The sequence below is a fragment of the Vulpes vulpes genome, chromosome 6 (assembly GCF_048418805.1).
Source record: "Vulpes vulpes isolate BD-2025 chromosome 6, VulVul3, whole genome shotgun sequence".
Lineage (NCBI taxonomy): Eukaryota > Metazoa > Chordata > Mammalia > Carnivora > Canidae > Vulpes > Vulpes vulpes.
The window spans coordinates 3,489,868-3,507,719 of NC_132785.1; the positions used below are offsets into that span (position 1 = coordinate 3,489,868).

The 17,852-nt window shown below is 42.8% G+C and overlaps 1 long non-coding RNA gene across 3 annotated transcripts; it reads left to right on the forward strand.

Moving 5' to 3' along the window:
• The first annotated feature begins 8,485 nt into the window (after positions 1 to 8,485).
• Positions 8,486 to 16,741, forward strand: LOC112933942 (uncharacterized). 3 transcript variants are annotated; one of them, XR_012001974.1, is made up of 4 exons: positions 8,495 to 8,675; positions 9,127 to 9,196; positions 10,051 to 13,215; positions 14,897 to 16,741. It is a non-coding gene; the product is annotated as an uncharacterized lncRNA (long non-coding RNA). The 3 variants fall into 3 exon arrangements; XR_012001975.1 differs by having other exon boundaries at positions 8,524 to 8,675; positions 10,051 to 11,795; positions 12,791 to 16,741; XR_003237780.2 differs by lacking the exon at positions 14,897 to 16,741 and having other exon boundaries at positions 8,486 to 8,675; positions 10,051 to 13,179.
• Positions 16,742 to 17,852: the final 1,111 nt, after the last annotated feature.

Below are 17,852 nucleotides of genomic sequence, written 5' to 3' on the forward strand. Positions count from 1 at the left end.
CGGTGAGCAAATCTCACTCCCTCTTCCGTGTCCATTCCACGCAATGCTCCCTCCCTGCAATCACTTTTATTAATTTTCAGAAACTACTTCCTCAAAGGTAAATATATGATTCCATTCTTCCTGCTTATTTTTAAAATAAAAAGTAGCATACTACACACATCGTCCTGACCCATGGTTTATTCATTGAACAGTATATCACATAGCCCTTTTCATATCAGAATATAGAGTGTGTCTTCATTTTTCAGAGTTGTGTAGTATTACATTTTGTGCCTGTACACCATAATCTGTTCAAACTATTGAGTTCAACCCTTTTTTTTAAATCACAATTTGGCTCTGAATAATCACACACACATCATTTCACACATGTGAAGAACAACTGTCAGATAAATTCCCATACTTAAGATTTTCTGGGGTTTGGGTAAATTACAAAGATGGATTCAGGTTGTATGGAGCCTGAAGATAATTTTGTGGGCCTTCACTAAGAAAAAGGATACAAAATTATCTAATTCAAAGTAGGTACAAAGTGAATATTTTTTGAATATGAAAGCAAATAAATATTTATATAGAATATGAAAGGAAATCACAATAGATTTTTAAATTTTAAAAAGCTGAAAAATGCCACAAATATCACAGAATCTTGAAAAATAACATAAAATCTGTACTAAAGAACTGCCTGGCATATCCCTATAATGTCTTTCTCACTCCCACCCCCCCTTTTTTGGCTGCATACACAAATTACCTCTTCTATGGCCACAGTTTTGTGATATCATTTCAAAGCAGAAAGCAGAAAGATAACTCAGTCTTCTCTTTAGCATGGTTGGCTGAAATTCTTTTTAAAAATTTTTTGACAGTTGGGATTCATAAGGCATTCAATTTCACACAAACATGCTTGCGATGTGCGGTGCTGCTACAAGTTTGTGTCCTACAACTCAGGAATGCTGATCAATTCTATTTCGTGTGATTCCGATTTTTAAAAAGATTATAAATATCTGGTGCATTTATAATCTCTACATAATCAAGTATATCCTGGCAGGCGAAAATATCCATTTTGACCAGATATCTGTAAAAAGTAAGCATCCTCCTTACAATTTTACATACCTAATGATTAAAATAATTTCCCACAGATCGGTTTCTGGCTCCATTTATGTCAAGCTTCGTTTCTTTTCCACTACCTACATGATTCTAATACCAGGCACCAGAAGACATATTCATATTTCTGTAGCAGCTGGTAGTCAGCCTAGCAGGTGGTTGGCAAAGGGAGTAGTAGAAGTATCTGTGGAAACCGGTCCAATCCCAGGATGCCTAGCAGTAACCTGGCTCTCAGGGAAGGGACTGCACAGCACATAAATATTTCCTACTAAATCTAAGCTGAATGTCCCTCCAAGTCTGCTTCCCTTTACCTGATTTGAGGAGCCCCTGATGCCATTCCAATGCTACCCTTCACAAAGGAAAGCAGATGGAGAGGAAGTCTGAGTGGAAAGAGAACAATGGCTTTAACCAATTGTGATTAAAATACCTTATTTTGCAAAGTTCTCAAAAACACCATAACACATTAAAAAATTGTTGGGACTCTTCCCAGGGCCTCAAAGGGGGCCTGTGCAAGTGAGGAGTCCTGACGTTTATACTTCATTCGTTCCACAGCAAATCTCCCAAATTGCCCTTCGTGGAGGTTATACCAAATTACTGTTCTACCCATAATGCAAAGGCTTCCTTTCCCAAGGTCTTGAAGGCGGAGCGTGTTATCCAATTTGGAGATTTTTGCCAATCTGATGGGGAGGGCAAAAACAACTTAAAACAGTTGCATTTTCACAAATTAGGAGTTAAATTGAGCATTTTTTTCTTAGGCTTAAGAGCTATATGTGTTGCTTTTTCTGTGAACTTTTAGTTCATTTTCCCCCCTCTTGTTTCTATTGGATTATTGGTCCTTTTCTTATCGATTGCTGGGAACTTCTTATACAGTAGTAGATGCATTTTGATCTTGATACGAATTACAAGTCTCTTTTATCTGTTTGTTCTTATTTATTATTATCTCTTAGGCTCCTTATTATTATTCTTTGAGGTATAATTGACCTCTAACATTATATTAGTTTCAAGTATACAACATAATGATTTGATATTTGTAAACATTTGCAAAGTGATCACTACAACTAGTCTAGTTAATACCTGTTGCCCTACATTGTGACAAAAATTGTTTTTCCCTTGTGATGAGGACTTTCGAGATCTACTCTCTTAGCAACTTTCAAATATACAATACAGTATTATTAACTAGAGTCACGATGCTGTACATGACATCCCTGAGGCTTCTTTATTTTATAACTGGAAGTTTATAAACTTTGAGACCTTTCATCCATTTTTTCCCCTTATTTTGTATGTTTTTGCTGCTCTTGTTGCCACACTGAAATTTTTAATTATTATAGTGTTAACTCTATCATGATTTCATTTTTTTCTATTTGAATCTTTGATCTACATGGTATGGAAAGTGTTTTTTTAAAAGTTTTTTTTTAAAAGATTCTATATGAAGAATCTAGCATCTGTAGAAGATGGAGACATTCTTTTTTTTTTTTTTTGAAGATGGAGACATTCATCAAGGAAAGAGTACTATTCCCAAGTCTCACTTAAAAAAAAGGGGGGGGGGATCCCTGGGTGGCGCAGCGGTTTAGCGCCTGCCTTTGGCCCAGGGTGTGATCCTGGAGTCCCGGGATCAAGTCCCACGTCGGGCTCCCGGTGCATGGAGCCTGCTTCTCCCTCAGCCTATGTCTCTGCCTCTCTCTCTCTCTGTGTGACTATCATAAATAAATTTTTAAAAAAATTAAAAAAAAAAACAACAAACTAGACTTCTAATCATAGCTTAAATAATAATATGCTTCCTTCAACAAGTTAATATTTATTGAACACCCATTTCGTGCTAAATCTTTACATTTCTCTCGTTGAAAAATGCAACTCCGGGCATGAGAAAGAGTTCCAAATAAAGAAAGTGAGGACTCATTACTCTCAGAAATAGGAATAAGAAATAAGTACAGTGCTCTGTGGCCAGAAATAAACATTGTTCATGCTTCCCAGACATCTCAACATTTATAGTATTATAGATGGTTCTGTCCTTTCTTCATGGTTGGTGCCACTTGCTTCCTGTGTCCCTCTGTGGGGACAAGCAAGCTTCCTTTGTAGTGCAGGTAGTTATTTTCCAAGAAAAGATCAAATGCTCCTCTCAGCTGGAAACACCCACTCTCCGTGTTGTTTCAAAGGGTTTCTCACTCCTGCATTCCAGACATGTCCAAACTAAACCCTGGTCAGAAAAAGACCTGGCCTTGAGTTTCAAGGCAACTTGTCTTTTACTCTGGGATTAGATCAGAAAAATGTGCGTATCCTTCACTTACGATGATAATGGATTAATTACATAATAACTTTACACGAGTATTTATTCAATATTCATCATTAACAAAAGTAGTCTTTATTCTTCTCTTGTGTTCAAAGGTGAATCACAACCTGGATTCATTTAACATTCAGTTCTGCGGTTCTCCCCTCACTGCTTAACAGAGTTCTTTGAGCAAATTCAGGGAATCAGAACCTACTTATTTTTGAAGGAAAGGGCCATTCTACGGCAAAATCAGGAACTAAAAGACGCGCATTAGAACTGAGAGGTGCCTCTGAAATCTCTTGGTTCAATCCCTTCGTTTTAAAGACAGGGAAGTAAAGACCCAGAAAACGCTGAGTTTAATGATATGTTTCTTGTATTTATCCCAAGTCAGCACGCCCATAAACAATGCCTTCTTTATTTTTATTTGATTAATTCATGTGGTTAGTATATGAGTTCAATTCCTTTTAAAATGCATGAAGTAAATGTTGGAGAGGATGTGGAGAAAGGGGAACCCTCCTGCACTGTTGGTGGGAATGTGACCTGGTGCAGCCGCTCTGGAAAACTGTGTGGAGGTTCCTCAAAGAGGTAAAAATAGACCTGCCCTACGGCCCAGCAATTGCACTGCTGGGGATTTACCCCAAAGATTCAGATGCAATGAAACGCCGGGACACCTGCACCCCGATGCTTCTAGCAGCAATGTCCACAATAGCCAAACTGTGGAAGGAGCCTCGGTGTCCATCAAAAGATGATGGATAAAGAAGATGTGGTTTATGTATACAATGGAATATTCCTCAGCCATAAGAAACGACAAATACCCACCATTTGCTTCTATGTGGAGGGACCTGGAGGGTATGATGCTGAGTGAAAAAAAGTCAATCGGGAAGGACAAACATTATATGGTCTCATTCATTTGGGGAATATAAAAAAATAGTGAAAGGGAATAAAGGGGAAAGGAGAAAAAATGAGTGGGAAATATTAGAAAAGGAGGCAGCACATGAGAGACTCCTAACTCTGGGAAACGAACTAGGGGTGGTAGAAGGGGAGGAGGGTGGGGGGTGGGGGTGACTGGGTGACGGGCACTGAGGGGGGCACTTGGGGCACATGGGATGAGCACTGGGTGTTATTCTATATGTTGGCAAATTGAACACCAATAAAAAAAATAAAATAAAATAAAATAAATAAAATGCATGAAGTATAAAAAGTTGGGAGAAAAAAATAAATCATCCCAAATCTCTCTACCGAGGGACAGTGACTGTTGACAGGCAGCATGACCGTCACTAAGGGAACAGGCTTTGGACCCAGATAGAACCTCATCATTTAACCTTTCTGGGCTTCCGTGTCCTTATGGCTACACAGGAGATGACAACAGTCACCTCTCGATGAAGATGAGAGTGTCTTGCATGGGTAAAGCACTGAGGCCAGCAAGCGAGACGATCGTATTCAATTCCTATTAGCAACTACTACCAGTACAGTTGAGAGAACCCTCCATACATTTTTGTACCATGTTTTTCCTCATTTACTCTATCACTTGCATTTTCCCAGGTCACCAAAGAACCTTTATGAATATAGATATTTCACGTCATGACCCCTTTGTGGAGAAAAAAAAAATGGAGTTATTTTCCATTCCAAAGCCAAGGATGCATATACCTTCTCCTCGAAAGAAGAAATGCTGAATCAGCAGCTGCCAACAAAGGGGAAAGGAAACAAGGGTTAATTAAGAGGAACTATTTTGGAATAAACAGCTGGATTCACAAGGGTGTGCATGAGAATGCTTTGATGCGTGCATTTAGAGAGTGAAGGATATGGAATAATTGATGGCTCTATTGGCAGATCAAAGTGTCTCAAGGGCATCACAGGCTGCGGAGTTAAACCGTTTGCACTTTTCCTGCATTTAGTGTGTGTATTTTGTGAGCATAATAATAATTTGTACGCACACAGAAGCTTTCATCTGGGGAGGAGCTCAAAGCACTTTGAAGATGTTAATAAGAAAAAGACCTGCTAATTAAGATTGCTTAAAAATAAAAACTCTCCCTTCAGCATGTTTACGTGGTTGCCGGGAGGATTCTGACTTCAAGAGATTTGTTATCACAAGTGAGTTAGTCCACGTTTTCTTTTTAAAACACATTGTTGGATTTAGTGTACTGATAAAAGGTCTTCTTCTGGACAGTCACGCCACACGTAATGAGAATAATTCAACAGACTATGACGTACCTGATTTGGAGAACATACTTTCACCCAGAAAATTTTGAGGTAGGGCAAAAAAGCAGTACCGTGTGGCTTATTTGGAGTGAGTTTCCAGTTTCAGACTAAACCCAGCAAAATAAGCTTAGAAGGAGGACAAAGCACTCCCAGGCCTTTCTGAAAATTATATTTGCTGAGGAAATTCAGACAGCAAAAATCGTATGTCAGCGCATGGTGAAAAGGATGACTTAGTTAAGAATTCTCCAAGCTTCCACCTCAACTTCCCTGCATCGAATACACTGAAGCAAATCTCCACACAGATGAAGTCCACTCATGAAACCTCTCCTAATCCAGCTGTTAGAACTGGATGCCTCCCTTCCCTGCTCCCTGGGCAGGGAATGTTATTGGTTTAAAATATTATTTGCATAATGACTTAGTATTTGAGTCTTTTTTTTTTCATACGTCAGGGATTTATAGTTTTCCCCACTAGAGAGTAAACTCCAAGTAGGCAACAATATATTTTATTTGTCTTGCTGATAGAGGGCTTAGCACAATGTATGATCCTTAACACAACATACCCATTCATAACGATTTCTTTTAATTAAGAATTTATTAGAGCAGTTTTGTAATAGAAAAAGAAATTGGGGGAAAAAAAAGAAATTGAGGGGCAGCCCAGGTGGCTCAGCGGTTTAGTGCCACCTTCAGCCCAGGGCCTGATCCTGGAGTCCCGGGATCGAGACCCACGTCACGCTCCCTGCCTTGAGCCTGCCTCTCCCTCTGCCTGTGTCTCTGCCTCTCTCTCTCTCTGTGTCTCTCATGAATAAATAAATGAAATCTTAAAAAAGAAAGAAAGAAAGAAAGAAAGAAAGAAAGAAAGAAAGAAAGAAAGAAAGAAAAAAGAAATTGGAACCAGCATAAATGTCCATCAATAGCTCAAGGATGAAATAAAATCATGGGACACTGTGTCGCTATTGAAAAGAATGAGATAGATGGAAAAACTCAGTGATCTGTGGAGTGAACAACTCAAGAAGAAGAATATATACGTTAGCGCCTCCTTTTTTGCAAAAATAAGATGGAATCAGATGGGCGGTTGAGAGATGCGAGGGATGGATAGATGGAGAGATAGATAAACTGATCAATCTTTTTTTTTATTATTATTCGTAGAAACCGGAGGCCCTGAGAACTATGAGCAAATCACCAACAGTGAATACTCCTGGCAAGTGGGACTGAGGGGAGTGGGCCGGCTGTGAGAGGGAAGTCCCTCACTTGTTACTCGGACCTCTGTATTGTCTGAATTTTTCACGATGAACAAGTATTAGGAAAATGGAAATTATCTATCGACCTGAAGTGTGGATTTGTCGGACTTGCCTTCGGCGGGGCGGATGACCTAATATCCCATATTTCTGTACTTGCAGCCGGTCTCCTGGACAGAGCCTCTGGCACTGAGCGGGCTGCAGGGGACAAAGCCTTCCTTTTTCCAGAGTAAGCATTTAGCCGGATTCAAGCTGACTCCCTTGGGCATCTTGCTGGGGCACCTTTCCAGGGCCCAGCTTTCTAAATTCAGCAGACTAATGGGCTGGGACAGATTCCCTGGCTGACTTTGGGAGTTGTCAGAATCTCTCTGGTAACTTTCCTAGGCTTTTGGTTCTCTAACGAGAGGCCAGGGGACCTTTTTCAGTTGTAAATCAGCTTCCATCAAAATTCAAACAGGAGGCCAGGCTGGCCTCCTGCTCAGTCCCCCAGCTGCTGAGCTCTCGCTCCCCTGAAACTCCTGCCTCGCGAGATGATCAGAAATAGCCACTGGGCTCATTTCCTAAGTGGCCATCCTCTTGTTTTGACCCAGCAAGAGGGGTGTGATCTGTTTTCCACATACAGTTTGTGTGGGTTGGCTTGCTGCCAAGCGTGAGTCTCTCAACATAGAGAAAACTGAACTCTCTCTAAAGCAGGAGGACAAGAGGGAATTTATGGGAATATTACAGATTAATCCACTTTGCTGTGATCTGGCCTGGCCCATTTTTTTAGTGGGGGCTGGTGGAGGGTTAGTCTCTGGTTACATAAACTGGCCAACCATCCGGAAGAGGAAACAATACCCTCTGGTGGTAAGATTACATCCTGCACCATGTACCCTAAATTTCAGCTCTAGGCCAAGCTGCCTTCCCTACACGGGTACCACAGGACGCGGGAACATTTTTAAGTCACAGAAATCTAGACTTTCTTTTTTTTTTTTTCTTAAGTTTTATTATTATTTTTTTTTTACTAATCTCTACACCCTACGTGAGGTTCCAACTCACAACCCTGAGATCAAGAGTCGCATGAGCTACAGACCGAGCCAGCCAGGCACCCCCAGGAATCTACACTTAAATAAGTCAACTCCACCTTTATCTTGAGTGTTAGTGTAGAGATTCAAAGAGTAGAATTCCCATTTCCCAATTTTGCTCTTATTGTTCCGAGTTGCTGCGTTAAACATGACGCAGATCAAAATGATGACGTTTGCTTTTCATTCTACTATGGAAGAGAATTCCCAGCATTCTGCAAACCACAGAGCTGACGTTGATTTTTGAATATACCATTGTTTACGGTGCAGTTATTGTTGTGCTCATTGGAGGTCCCTTTTGGCTTTCCCAACGTGTCTATTGTGCGGTAAGGAGCTTTGCGGCTCCGCATATATTACTACTCTCTGCTCCCTGTGACAACATTCAGATGTGCTCATAATCATAGGTTCCGGGTTTTCTTGTTAATGTACCCACTCGGATTGTCACAGTTGGGTTGATTGCAAGGGAACATTATCACACCAGCTGCTCTGGCTCTGCAATTAGCAGGCCTGGTATGGAATGTTCTGTGTAAGCTGGAGTTCCCGTGGACTCTGGACATTTGCCTTCCTGAGTCTCTCTGCCTTTGACTTTCCCTTTGGGAATCATGCCATAAAGGTCACAGTTTCCTGTTCCAAATATTCCTTTTAGTTTCTGTTTTGTGAGAACTTTGTGTAAAGCTTTTTCCCTTGACCATTTGTCCTCCCAGGCCTCAGACTGCTTCTGAAGTGGAGAGCATTGAATAAACCCAGGATTCCTTCCTGGGAACTGGGTACTTGTCTTCGAAGAGTAGCGTGTCTTTGCAGAAGCCCGTGGCACTAGGATTTGAGGTGAGAGAAGAGAAAGGGGGCTCAGCCCATTGTTTAAAACTTTGCTTCTTGTCAAAATGCTCCTTGGCCAGCTGGTAGGTGACTGACTGTGCTGGTTTGTCTGGGATTGAGGGGTTGTCCGGGACGTGGGACTTCCAGTGGTAGAACTGGACCAGTTGGTCATACCAGTGTGGGTTTAGGACTGTATGGATCCTTTCTTTGCTCCTGTCACTCTCTCTAGGTACTTGTTCTTCCTTTGACAGCACATCGGCTGAGTGTTGTTTCTTATGCACCCTAATAAAACCCATGATGTCTGAAAATGACTACATGTTAAGGATTCAGGATATTTCAAATATGTTAACCTTGGAAAACCTTTCATCGGAGTTTTAAAATTACGTAAAAATCACATGGACATGAACTTGAGACGGGCATGCTTACACCTGTCTAAATAACAACTTATCATCACTTCTAGGCACAGAGTGAAGGTTGACTGCTAGGTGCCAAGCCTGATGCTGGCAATGGGGAGCTGAATGGATCAACAGGTAAATGCCACAGAATTACCAGCACCAGGCGAGTGGTGTGGGAGGCTGAAGAACAAAGTGATCACTGTGGGCTGGGATACTGGGAGAGGCTTAAAACAGGAAGTGGGATGTGGAGAGAGCTACAGAAGCATCCAGAAGAAAAGGTAGACTCTAGATGAGGGGAAGGCTTTTCTAGGCAGCGGAAACGGCTGCCTAGAGATTCAGAAATGCCTGCATGGGGCCTGCATAGGCGAGTCGCCCTGAAGCTGGGTTTTCAAACGGGTGATGGGTTTGAAGATGGTGTGTGGGACAATTCTTGTATTTCTGTACCCCTGCGCTGGCAATTACTCTAGACCCAGCGAGCCCGTCTTTACCAAACAGAGGGAGCCCTTTCTCCTCCTGTCCCTCTGCCAGCTTTTGTAGGTTAGGCCTGGCATCTCTAAAGAATGACCCAACCGTCTCAGTAAATATTTGGGGTGCAAAGAACTGGAGCATTGTCAAACTTCTGTGTGTCTATTCCACCCTTCCTCCTATTGAGTCCAGGACAGAGTAGGGCGGCTTGCGGACCGTGGCCAAGGAAGCTGTCCTTCACCTCCTTGTAAACAAGCTTTGGCTTGGAGACTTGGAGCATCGGCCCCTGCCCCCCAGTTGTCAGAAAAAGCAGTGAACGTTTGTATGTGCAACGGCTACTGGCCCCCCTTACTCTGCCCTGCTCTTTAGTGGGTTTTCAATGACCTTATCATCGATTGGACATAGCAAACTACCATGGCACCATTTTACCGAAATGACCTTTTCCTTACACAAATCCCATTGTGTTTTTTGTTTGTTTGTTTGTTTTTTATGTTTTTTGTTGTTGTTGTTGTTGTTGTTGGAAGGAAACTCTTTCAATCTGGGCAAAGACAACGGGAAGATGAGTTTGTGAACCAGATAACAACCATCGTCATAAATGGGACCACGGAAGACAGAGGCAAAACCAGAAACGTGCCTTCAGTGAGATATGGGAGAAGGGGCGGGAGGAAGGTTCTCGTGCCTCTTCCACAAGCTTTCCATCTAAAACTTCCTTCTCGTGGAAAGATGAGCTTTAGCTTGTAAATTCTCCTGGGAAGTTGATACCCGTCTTTACTCTCACACTAACGAATCCACATCAGTATTTTCCCTTTTGTGAGGCATGAGGAGAGCCTTGGGTGCCTCAAGAGTAAGTGTCTGCAGATATGAGAAAATGCTGCCAAAATGGAAAGCTTAGCATCTTAAAATCAAATTTATTGCACCTAAATTTTTTTTTGGAAATTTGTTATAGATTTTATCTGAGATGGCTTGAATCACAACAGCAATCGGTAGAACTGTCTTTTATTTTCCTTCTTTTGGATTTGTAGTTTCTCAATACCGTATGGTCTTGACCGTCCACCACCTTCCTTTCGTTGTTCGGTGTCCTTCCTTTGCTCTCAGACTCTTTTGAAAACTATTTTAAGCTGCCCCATTTCTGCTCCTGGATGTCCCCCCCTTGATTCCCGCTGGTCGTGTTTATTTATTAGCTCACAATGATTGCTTCCTTTCTCAGGTCTGGAGGGGCATGACTGTGCTCAGGTAGGACTCTGCCCCTTAAAAAACATGAACACACACACACACAAAAGACACATGAACACAAGGCGTGAATATCATTGAGTTGATGACTGTATCTATTAAAAATATCGTGAATCACTGTTCCGCTATCATTCATTTGAAAACATAGGTTGACAACTAATACGTCTATGCTGTAAAAAATGGGAGGGAAATTCCATTAGACAGTATTAATCAGGCACATTTTTTCTTTTTAAAAAACCCTACCTTTATATTTCTTTTTGTGCCTGTTGGTCCTAATCATAGCTACACCCGAGACTCCTTCTTTCCCCATTCTTCTAGTCTCCGGTATCTCCTTACCCACATCTCTTTGTAAATCGTTATTATTATTTATTATTTCTTTAGTTTGCAACTGGTTCTGCCCTTGGTGGTGTCAGTTAGATCACTCTCCTTTGAATTAAGTGCTAAGGTATGGTGTCTGCAATTAGGTTAAATGTTTCCTTGGAGTGGGTCCAGTTCTTTTTATCTTTTTTGATAAGCAGTGGCTTTCAAGGTCCTGGCTGGAAGATTGTTATTTTGAATTAGGAATCCTTATCTCTACATAATTTGAACGATCCCAGACTACAGGGGCATTGCCCAGGTCCACCAGACGGCTCTCCCTTAGCGCCGTTCAGTGTGAAAGTCTAGAGAAGAACTCAGGCCGCCAGGGTGGACCGGCCGGCTCCCCGAGAACAGCCAAAGAAGCTACTCGGAGAATATTCTATCATTTATGCCAACTTAAATACCACTGCCAAGTCATACTGTTCTCTAAAAATTCAGTTAGTCCCGGTTTATGGCTCAAAGCACTTTGCATGTATCAGCCCATTAGGCCTCTGCATTCCTCTGAGTCAGAGAGCTGACAAGTGGAAATAACCCAGTTTCCGAATGTGGACTCAGAGGCACAGACGCTGCAATAACCGCACCAGGATCACTAATTCAGGCCGCTGAACAGTGTACACGTGGGACCGAGAGGGTGTCACCGTGTTCCATAGGACTGAGCCTGGTAACCTCTGCTGGTCTTCCTGTAAGTGGCGGATCTACAACCTCTGGACGCCTTGTCCCTGACCCTTGGGAGGGCGTAAGCTGACCTCAGGGAACATCAGTCACATAGGAGAGTTCTGTTTCCTGGGCCATCTTCTCTCTGAGTCAGTTTTCTTTCAGCCATGGCCAAGTGTCTGGACACTAGGACTAGAAATGCTGGAATTCAAACCTTGGCCCTACCAGTATGACCCTAGGCAACTTCCCTAACCTCTCCGTGACTCAGTGTCCTCATCTGTAAAACGATGATTAGTCATAGTGTGTTCCTCAGACAGGGTGATGCGGGGACTGAACACGTTAATTCACGCAAAGCGCTTAGAACAAGAACCTGACACATAAGGATGCCATAAACATGAGTTGCTTCTCTTGTTCTCTCCTTTGGGAAGCCTTTCCAAGCTTGGGCCTCCTTCCCAAGGGGAAGTTCTCGTAGTTCCTCTTCCTATCAAAATAGCAAAGGACCCAGTAGCAGCTATTAACATTTTAGTGAGAAAGAGATTCATGTTACCTCTGCCAGCTGCTCTGCTTCTCAAGCATCGTCTCCAATTGTGGAATGAAAAACTTGATTCCCTGCTTAAGGAAGTTGGGGCACATACATGTTTTGAGGGCGTAGGGGGAGGTGGGAGATGAGAACAAGAAAACTCTCAATTGGCCTTAAAAATATCTGAAGGAACCTCCGAAGTAAAAGCCCTCTCCATCCATCCCTATCCTGTTCCTTCCCATCTCAACATGAACAATGATTCCTTTACTCACCCTTAGGAATTTTTTTTTTTTTTTTTAGGATTTTATTTATTCATGAGAGATATACAGAGAGAGGCAGAGACACAGGCAGAGGGAGAAGCAGGCTCCATGCAGGGAGTCCGATGGGGGACTCGATCCGAGAACTCCAGGATCAGGCCCTGAGCCTAAGGCAGGTGCTCAATGGCTGAGCCCCCCAGGCATCCCTCACCCTTAGGATTTTATCCTTCTTTCCTCTCCCTCTAGAGCAAGCCCTTTCACTGCCAGGAATGTGGGGCCTGTTTTCATGTGTCTTCTGCTCCATCAGCCAATTCTGGCCTTGGTTCTCTTTGCCTCAACCCTGCTTTGCCTTGATGACACTGCTGTGTAGACCAAAAGTGAGAAGAGTTAAACCATGAAAGTATAATTTGCATGTGCCACTTATGCCTGGTTGTCTATCAGCATAATAATATAGAATTTATATTATTAAATACATAAAACATTGCCTTTATTAGTCTGTATTCGGAAATAACGAAAGTGTTCTCATATGCTTGGCGTTCTTAATTAGTCGCTGTCTGTAGCCTTATCATTTGATCACAGCCTTGTCCACGGTGTTTTTCCTGCCAGGCATGTGTAATTAAATACATGAAACTCAACTCCTAACCCTTTGCGACGACGTGGGGGAGACAAAGGTAAGGACTGGAGAGGGGAAAGGACCTGCAGGGGAGGGTAGATGTGAGACAAAGAACTCCCAGAGGCCAGAGATTACTTTCCCCTTGGGCCTTCCCCTCAACGTCACCACCAAGGCCATAAAAATTAATGATTCTCAGATTTAAGCTTGAGTTATCTTTGAATGACAATCGATCTTTCAAAGCCTCCCCCCCCCCCCCTTTAAACAGAAATAGAAATGACAGTTCATGTAGTTGTTTTAAATGACCTAAATAACTTAACAAAAACCCTGGCCAGTTCTTCTGACAGCCCTGGGCAAATCGGAGGTGGTTGCTAACTTCTTAGTCAATGTTTTCTAACGTGCCCATTATCTTTTTGTGCCCTTTGTTTAAAACTTTATTATTTGTATTAGTATATGAAATTCACAGGCACTTAAATTTTTATTCACTATCTCACCAAAGTCCTACTATACGTGTGGCCTCTGTGTGTATTCACACACCGTAACCCCAAATAACAGATTTTTAGTTCCTCTAAGCTGATCTCCTGTTAAATGTTTTCCCTGGCATTGTCAACCATAAACTCTTTAAATAAAAATCAACATCACACCTGTTGGCACAGGCACCAAATGTTGAAAGGAATGTCTTTAGTGCGCCCAACTTTAAAAGTTGCCTCTGGTTATGCTAACACGAGTGGGCCGTATACCTGACCTCACTGTAATCGGTTTAGGATATATATATATATATATTGTGTGTGTGTGTGTTTTTAAGATTCTATTTTTTAAGATATCTCTACACCCAATGTGGGCCTCGAGACCACAACCCCAAGATCAAGAGTCACATGCTCCACCAACTGAGCCACCCAGGTGCCCCTAGGATATATAGCTTTTAATTTTGGTCCAATATGGTTTCCAAACTATGTTCCATAAATACTTGAGATCCACAGCAGACTTTTAAAAAGATTTTATGTATTTATTTTGAGAGAGAGAGAGTGAGGGGCGGGGAGGCAGAGGGAGAAGGAGAAGCAGACTCCCCATTGAGCAGGGAGCCCAATGCAGCTCAATGCCAGGACCCTTGGGGCTCATGACCTGAGCCAAAAGTAGACACCTAACCGACTGAGCCACCCAGTCGCCCTTCAACAAGGGATTTTTGAGTGTCTTAGAAAAAAAGAGCATACACGGAATATGCTTTTGCTTCATGTCCGGGTTCATTCTCTCTGGTCACCATTCCATAACCAACTACTGCTCTACGGGCAATTACGTAGGAATCTTGCCTGTGTTTGGACACATAAGATATGATTCACATTCACAAACCGGGTCATGCTTTGATGTACGTTAATATTTGCCAAGTCCTTATTATGTGCCAGCATTGACTCGGATTATTTACACTAGTCTTCCTAACCCACTCTGAGATGCAGGTGTGCTTATTGACCTGATGAAGTAGTAGACCTAGGAGATGAGGAAATCCACTCAAAGTCTCAGAGTAAAAGAAATCAAGAGAAGATTGAAGCCCTAGTATTTGGCTCCCAAGTCCATGCCTTTAAACACCCAGGTCCACTGTCTCTCTAACAGCAGCAATTGCTGCAGAACAGTCTTCCAGGAATCAAGTTTTCCCTCCGTACAGTATGTTTGGCCCCCACTTCCGACATACCCACCTTGATGAATGCGTCATCTGATGACCATGCTTGGGCTACCACCTCCTCCCAAAGGTCAGCAAAGCTCGGGGAGGCCAACTGCAGACCCCTGCATCCCCCCAGCTCCTTCAGTTCCTGGACGTGCTGTCTACAACTGGCTGCGTCTACGTCTGCAAGGGCCTTCAGTAGGGGGCCATTCCTTCAGTTTTTGGAAGGGGTCAATGGATCCCGAGCTCTTATTATTCCATCTTGTCAGTCTTAGCTGAGTTGCCCTGGGGTAGGGGAGATGGATTTTGCTGTGGGTGCCCTGTGGTGCTGACTGACCACATCCCTCAACCCCAAATATGGTTCACCACTGCCAACTCTGAAGTCTGCAAGCAAGACCACACTGACTCCATTCCTCAAGCTCCTCTGCGCCTCATTTCCCCACGGTCTATCTGTCATGAGGACTGCTCAGTCGTCCCAGAAACCCACACCCCAGTCTCCTTCAGGTAGATGGTGCCCTTGCCTCTCAGGATTGTTCCTCTATGGACACAAATGAGATAGAGGCTTTCTCCCCTTCTCAGACAGTCCTGACACCCTTACTTGTTCTTGGGCCTCACAAGGTATCCTATCTATCCAATAGCAGCTTGGTCTACTGGAGGGACAGAGCAGACTTTGGGGCGATGGATTAGGAGAAACTACGGGGAAAACTAACCCAAGTTGTCTTCTTCCCAATAACTCTAGGATTAGATCCCTCATCAGTGATTCTTACCGGTCTAAGTCAATCAGCCTATCCTGTCCTCCTTTCGCTTCAACAGCATTTCCTGTCTTTTAGGTCACTTTTCTTTGCGACCAGACACCTATCCCTCCCTCCCCCCCACCCTCCCTCCCTCCTTTCCTCCATTCTTTGATCCACTCACTGTAAAGCATTTACTGAGCCTCTCCTCTAAGGGTCTTTTCAAGCATTTGGGATTACAATGATTAATAATACATAGTGTCTGCCCTTAAGGGGCTTTTAATCTACTGAAAAGGGTTCAAAGATAAATAGGCGGTTACAGTTATCACACATCGAAATGAGTAATGTTGCCTTGCTGAGCACTGAAGGGGGTACATGTCAATGGCCTTAATCTTCCCCCTTTTCTCTTTGGGAATCAGGCATATTCCATCTCACTGTGACTTCTGACCAACCTCATTAGGCTTTTCAAGGTCTGGACTAAAGTTCAATTTATAAAAGGGAAGTGGAAAATGCTGGACTCTTTGATAATGAAACCAGCTCACTTCAGAAGCAAAAGTAACACTGAGGGAAAACATGTTTTCGAGCCTGTGTCAGCTTTTCTTCCTTTCTTTTTTCAAATGACTTATTTGGAGCACTGGAAAGTGCTAATATCTGAGTTATCAAGGCCCTTACCCTGTCAATTCAGAATATTTATCCTGAGTCGCAAATTCACTTTTCAGGCTTCAGTGGTGGGTGGATTGCAGTGTTTACAGAGAAGGATGTCTCCGAAGTACAATTGTTTTGTCATGCACCTTAACTCTGAACATGCTGATGAAGCAAACTACCTTGTAGTGCTTTCTAAATGTTCTAGACCCCGTAGGGCATTCATATTTCCAATGGATCTTCACTTGGAGCACCCCTGCTGCTTCATTGTACCCTCCACAGGTTTCCCAGAATACCCTTGACTCAGACATGCTTCACTCTCCCAAAAGCAGCATTTTGTCTTTCGTCCTACTGCTTCGAAAATGTACTAAGTTAAAAGTCTTTTGGGACGCCTGGGTGGTTCAGTGCTTGAGCATCTGCCTTCGGCTCAGCATATGACCCCAGCGTCCTGGGATCGAGTCCCACATCCGGCTCCCTGCAGGGATCCTGCCTCTCCCTCTGCCTGTGTCTCTGCCTTTCTGTGTGTGTCTCTCATGAATAAATAAATTTATTTTATTTTATTTTGTTATCTAATTGAATTTATTTTTTTGTTTTTTTAACTTTATTTTAATTTATTTTTTATTGGTGTTCAATTTGCCAACATATAGAATAACACCCAGTGCTCATCCCATCAAGTGCCCCCCTCAGTGCCCGTCACCCAGTCAACCCCACCCCCGCCCACCTCCCTTTCTACCACCCCTTGTTTGTTTCCCAGAGTTAGGAGTCTCTCATGTGCTGTCTCCCTTTCTGACATTTCCCACTCATTTTTTTCTCCTTTCCCCTTTTAAATAAATTTAAAAAACAAAAAGAAATAAAAGTCTTTTCATTCTTGGACCCCCAATTGAGTCCGCTCGCTCGCTCTGCCAAACACCCTGATGTTTATAACAGACACCCTGAGTGTCTTGGCCCATTGTTGGCCTGACCCAGTAATGGTTCAAATACCCCCCAAATACTCTTGGATAGAAGAATGAATACAATTAGCACCTGAGAGATTCTAGACACTATGCTATTTTCACTTATGTCATTTCATTTAATTCTCAAAATAATATTAGAAGGCAGGATGAACAGCGCCTGATGCACAGTGGACGCTCATGGAACGCTTGTTGAATGAATGAAGAAATGACAGCTCCTATCTTACAGTCTAGAAGCCCACAGATGAAAGAGGTCATGTCATTTCAAGACCCCTTGGGGGCCAAGCAGGTCGGTGCGCCTCTTCCTTGTCCGTGCTCGCCGTAGCACGTGCCTTTGGACCAGTAACTCATGAAATATCCTCTCTGAGGAGGCTTATGTTGCGTCACCTTCTGACGCCCTAAGGATTTTCTAAATCATGGTAATCAACACTTCCTAAGCCCCCTCAAGTAATCGAAATCTTTTAATCCTCAAATGTGAAAGCTTTAGCTTTGTGTCTGTGTTAGATAAAAGTCTCTCCCGAACCTCATTGGTCTTGGATATCAATTATCCAAAGAAGTGTAGAGAGATTCTCGGGAAAATTCAAGGGCCAAAATTAATTTTAATGGCTTTGATTCACGTCAGGGCTATGAAGGAACTCTAGCTTCCTGACACAATCTTTGCCACATCGCCCTTTGTCTGCCCTATTGAACTCCAACAACTTTTTGGGCTTCATGTTCTTTC